General features: G+C 45.9%; 1 long non-coding RNA gene across 1 annotated transcript in view; it reads right to left on the bottom strand.

The window, feature by feature from the left end:
* LOC130297575 (uncharacterized) overlaps positions 1-5,199 on the bottom strand; it is a 49,317-nt gene extending 44,118 nt beyond the window's left edge. The window contains exon 1 of the long non-coding RNA XR_008849595.1: positions 5,082-5,199. This is a non-coding gene — a long non-coding RNA (uncharacterized LOC130297575). The remainder of the gene's footprint in view (positions 1-5,081) is intronic.
* Between the last annotated feature and the right edge of the window lie 801 nt (positions 5,200-6,000).

A 6,000-nucleotide genomic window follows, 5' to 3' on the forward strand; every position in this document is an offset into this window, starting at 1 on the left:
GATAGAGAGAGCACTTCCTGCCCCCTTCCTTTCACCTTCCCCTCTTCCTTGCACCCCTATCCCTTAATTAGTTAGGATCCCCCTTTGTATTTATATGTATATGTGTAGTTTGTAATAAACCCCTATAAAGATTCAGTTGTCCTCAATCAATTAGTAAGGCACCCCAAAAACAAAGCAGTTTCTACAGGGGCGATATGAGGGCTCATTTTTTACGTGATATAAAAAGTGACCAAAAATATGCTATTTTGGAATTTGACCGTGCGGTTTAATTAACTATATATTTTTACAATTCGGACATTTCCGCACGTAGCGACACCACATATGTTTATTTTTATTTTTATTTACACAGTTTTTTTTTTCTAAATGGGAAAATGGGGGGTGATTCAAACTTTCATTAGGGGAGGGGTTAAATGATTTTTATTAACTTTTTTTTCCACTTTTTTTTTTGCACTGTTATAGCACCCATAGGGACCTATAACACTGCACACACTGATCTTTTGCATTGATCACTGGTTTCTCATAAGAAACCACTGATCAATGATTCTGTCGCTTGAATGCTCATGCCTGGATCTCAGGCATTGAGCAGTCATTCAGCGATCGGACAGCATGGAGGCAGGTAGGGACCCTCCGGCAGTCCTATAAGCTGTTCGGGATGCTGCGATTTCACCACAGCAATCCCGAACAGCTCCCTGAGCTAACCGGCATTAGTTTACTTTCACTTTCACACCGCGTCTAAAGGGTTAGTAGCGCGCAGCACCGTGATCAGTGCCGCGCGCTATTAGCCACGGGTCCGGGCCTTTGCAAGGTGCCGGGCCCGACCCGTTATGATGCGAGGCCACGCCGTGAATAGAATGGGAGCCGACCCACGACGTACATGTATGTCATGGGTCAGGAAAGGGTTAAAGGAGTACTTAAGCCATAGACAGTGGATAAGTGTGGGACCTGCCGCGATCTCCTGTACGGGGACCGATGCTGCCGCAGCTAATGCTCGTATCATCGACCTCACTAAGAGGGATATATGGGAGAGGTGGGGATGCATGAATGCTGCATTTCCGCCTCTACCATAGAGATACATGGAGGGGGCGGGTCAGCCGTGGCGTCATTATGCGTCCGACACGCCTCCTGCATGTGGAGAGCCGTGGCAGAGCCGGGGCCCCGTACAGGAGATTGTGAGGAGTCCCAGCATTCAGACCTGCGGACGGGGACAAGTTATATTAGGCTGCAGTTCTCCTTGTAAGGAGAAGTATCATGGGGATAGGATAGGATCCAAAGGATAGAGGATACGTTTTAGATTGCATGTGGTCCGTCTCCTGTATGGGGCCCCAGCTCTCCCCAACGGTCGGACCCCCTGCAATCTGAAACTTATCCTTTGGATATGGGATACGTTTTTCCTCATGATACTTTTCCTTTAATGATCTGAGACAATGGCACATTTCACTGCAAAAACTAAGGATTGAGCGTCCCACATTCTGACTGCATAGTTTAAGGTGTCACACGCAAAGTATTGCTGGGCACAGCTGCTCCAGATGAGATAGCTTCTGTTTTATGGTTTCTACCAGCAGGGCCGGACTGGGTGTGAAAACCAGCCCTGGAAAAAATGACATACCAGCCTCATAGTGTTGCGTCATTATACCAGCACTTCGTCACTTTTAACAAGGATATTTGGGTAAAAAAGGCCGGTGCATGGTATACCCTGATAAATACGGTATATAATAGATATAGAGATATATATATATATATATAGAGAGAGAGAGAGAGTTTTCTCAAGAGAACAGCACCTGAACGCATTGAAGAGTGCAAGCAAGTGTACGTATCCTGGTCACTAGAGATGAGCGAACTTATCAGAAATTCGATTCGGACGATTCACCGAATTTTCCGAAAAAGTTAGTTTTGATCTGAATTTTTTTGCGGCGAAAATATATTAAAAAAGGTTATTTCTAGCCTACATACAGCCTCTATAGGGGTATAGAACACTTTGCTGTGTTCTAAAACGCATATGGAGTGTGGTGCGTTAGTGAAATAATACTGTTATTCAGAATTATATGCAGATTACCGGCATCGCTTTTAGAATCACTGCCGCAGAGCGGAACAATGACAGAGCCTGGTGGTGGCATCAGTGTGAGGAAACCATATAGTGGCTGAATGACACAGCGTGGAGGTGTTGGCAGCATAAGGAGACCAAATAGTGGCTGAATGGCACAGCGTGTAGGTGTTGGCAGCATGAGGAGACCATGTAGTGGCTGAATGACACAGCTTGGATGAGGCTGAAGCATGAGGACACCATATAGTGGCTAAATGGCACAGCGTGGAGGTGTTGGCAGCATGAGGAGACCATATAGTGGCTGAATGACACAGCGTGGAAGTGTTGGCAGCATGAGGAGACCATATAGTGGCTGAATGGCACAGCATGGAGGTGTTGGCAGCATGAGGACACCATATAGTGGTTGAATGACACAGCATGGAGGTGTTGGCAGCATGAGGAGACCATATAGTGGCTGAATGGCACAGCATGGAGGTGTTGGCAGCATGAGGACACCATATAGTGGTTGAATGACACAACGTGGAGGTGTTGCCAGCATGAGGAGACCATATAGTGGATGAATGGCACAGCCCAGATTTGCCAGCAGTATGAGTAGGCAGTAGGCCTTCACAATCCCTAAGATTAAAAGATGAATTTAGAAATTTAAACCGAAGATTTTGGATAGCGGGTGCTACCTATAATAAAATTTGAGTTTCCCAGAGCCAGGCCCGGCAGCGGCATCAGTAAACCATATATTGCCTGAATGACACAGACTGGAGTTGGCTGATGCGTGAGTACACACCAGGGCTTCACAATCCCTAAAATAAAACATAACAATTTTTGAAATTTTTGAAGAAGATTTTGGATAGCGGGTGGTACCTATGAAAAAATTGGAATTTCCAAGACCCAGGCCCAGCAGTGGCATCAGTAAACCATATATTGCCTGAATGACACAGCCTGGAGTTGGCTGAAGCATGAGGAGACCATTGAAATGTCTGATTTTTTTTATTTGAAATTTAAATCAAAGTTTGAGTGTCCCGGACCCCAGCGTGTGGGTACAAAGGACCAAATCGAACAAGCCCCCACAGGGCTCATGTGGCCGTGAGATGTAGGTGCAATGTCTCCATTGCCCTGACCGGCCATTGTTTCCAAGACTTTTCGCCAAGGCAAACCATGTGAAGAACAGCGTGACACCGCCATGCCCTGCACACATGGTATGCTGAAGGGCCACTGAGACTTTTCCGGGCAGTGGAGGCTTAGGACACAGTGGAGGATGTGGAGGCATAGTAGCACACTGTCATAGGACCAACAGGTTGACAGAGAGGAGCAGGAAGCAGCATGAGTCCCCAAGAGGGGTTCACAACCCCTAAAATTAAAAGGTGAACTTTGAAATCTCTATTGAAGATACATGTTAGGTAGTGCTACCATCCAAAAATTTAAGGCCTAAGCCCAGAAGCATCAGTAAGCCAAGTAATTCCTGAAAGACACAGACGCAGGCATCAGCAGTACACCCAAGGGTTTCATAACCCCTTTACATTGCAAGTTCAATGTTGAAATTTGCATTAAGCATGTATTTAGCTACTGCTTAACATCCAAAAATTAAAGGCCCAAGGCCCGAAGCATCAGTAAGGCAAGTAGTTCCTGAAAGAGACACAGGATGAGTCAGGAGCAGGCATTCACAGTACCCAAGAGGGTTTCATAACCCCTTACATTTAAAGATCAATGTTGAAATTTGCATTAAGCATGTATTAGCTACTGCTAAACTTCCAAAAATTAAAGGTTGAAGACCACTGCGGCCTTCGTCATCACCGCCTGTCAATCCCTTCATCAGTGGTCTTCAACCTGCGGACCTCCAGATGTTGCAAAACTACAACTCCCAGCAAGCCCAGCCATCGTCATCATCCAGCCCCCCCCCCCCCCCCCCTTTGTTTTGTACTCATCTCCCCTCGGCGGGAAGTTAGGGTGAGCTGGTCCAGGCCATCTATGCTGCAAGGACCGTCCCGTCGGGATGGTTGGTCGTTGCGGGCTGTCCATCTTCACCGGGGGGGGGGCCTCTTCTCCGCACTTCGGGCCCGGACTAGTGCGTTGCCTTGACGACTACGCACAGGGAGCATGAACATCCCTGTGCGTCGTCCTCAAAGCAACTTCACTACTCCGGGGCCGGGCCCGAAGCGCGGAGAAGAGGCTCCCCCCCCCGGTGAAAATGGACAGCCCGCAACGACTAACCATCCCCACCGGACAGTCCCTGCAGTATAGATGGCCCGGACCAGCTCACTCTAACTTCACGCCGAGAGGAGGTGAGTACAAAAGGGGGGGGGGGGCTGAATGATGACGAAGGCCGCAGTGGTCTTCAACTACAACACCCAGCATGCCAATGGCTGTCCGGGCTTGCTGGGAGTTGTAGTTTTGCAACATCTGGAGGTCTGCAGGTTGAAGACCACTGATGAAGGGATTGACAGGCGGAGAGTTCGCTCGAGTATAAGCCGAGGGGGGGCGTTTTCAGCACGAAAAATCGTGCTGAAAAACTCGGCTTATACTCGAGTATATACGGTACTGATAGCAATATGACCAGTATAAAAAGGGAAAATATTATCACAATACATATTACCGCTATTCTGTCACTGACCAAATCCTGTATACTGAACAATATTATCAGTATACAAGGAGGAATATTATCACCATTATACTGTTACTGACCAAATCCTGTATACTGAGACCAATATTACCAATAATATCAGTATACAAGGAGGAATATTCTGACCATACATATTACCATTATACTGGTACTGACCAAATCCTGTATACTGAGACCAATATTACCAATAATACCAGTATACAAGGAGGAATATTAGGAATATTATCACCATCCTTCTGTTACTGACCAAATCCTGTATAGCAAGAACAATATATACTGCCACATCATAACCACAAAATGACCAATATGCCCACACTGCTACAGAATAAAATCCTCTAGGCTAAGACCAAGATTCCCCTGCTACAGTGCCCATATACAGGTAGACACCAACAATACACAGGAGGTACAAACCACATAGATGCTTACAGTTACATCCAGAGAATCACAGCTGACGTCTTCTCCAAGTGAATTACAGCTGATGTCTTCTTTGTTTATCTTTATTCTTCTCCATCTGTACTGTCATAAGGCCTCTCCCAGTCAAGACTTGTCTTCCCAGAATCTGCAAGACAAACATTTTAGGCTCCTTGCTCCAGCACCATTATTAACTTTATGGTCAGACTCTTACCAAGAACATGTGTGTGACCTTCCCTAAACTAACATAGGCCTGGTGTGTGCCCGCCCGGCCGAATAGGTTAGCCTGATATAAGAAGTGGGCAAAAACACCAACTTGTAGGTAAAGAAATATTTTATTGAATGTTGAAATTTTTAACAAGCGAATTTATACACTAGCCAACACATTGAAAGCCCCGGGATATACAGCTGATAACACGGTGAATTCCATTGACCCAATCTTTTAATTATGTGAGAAGGAACTCCGTGCCTGGAGGCTGATGAAGCAGCCCCTATTCTAAATGAATGTCCTGTAATAGTTTCAGGATTGATACCAGAATTACGTGCCCAAATTCTAATGTGTTTAACAAAATCTTTAGTAGTCAGAGCTAGTTTCGGGAAAGGGAGTAAAGGAGATTCCGGGGCTTGACCACTAAGCGACCCTAGTAATTGATGCAGCACTCTCACTGGGTACCAAGGGTTATTTGTAGGAAAGTATTCCACACAAGTTTGGTTAACTTGTTGAGTTTTTGAGTGATCAAGCAGGAGGTGGAATCCTGTATCAGTGGGAATCAAATGTCTAATCAGAAGTGAATCTGACCCATAATTGGTTCTGGTAAACTCTCCTGGCCGGAGGAACCCATAGAAACTTAAGTACATAGCGGCCTTGATAACCAGACTTCCACTAGAACCAAACGGATTATTGTCAAGAATAATGCTGACTTGCTGGAAGGTG

This window comes from Hyla sarda, chromosome 13 (genome assembly GCF_029499605.1).
Source record: "Hyla sarda isolate aHylSar1 chromosome 13, aHylSar1.hap1, whole genome shotgun sequence".
NCBI classification, from domain to species: Eukaryota; Metazoa; Chordata; class Amphibia; order Anura; family Hylidae; genus Hyla; species Hyla sarda.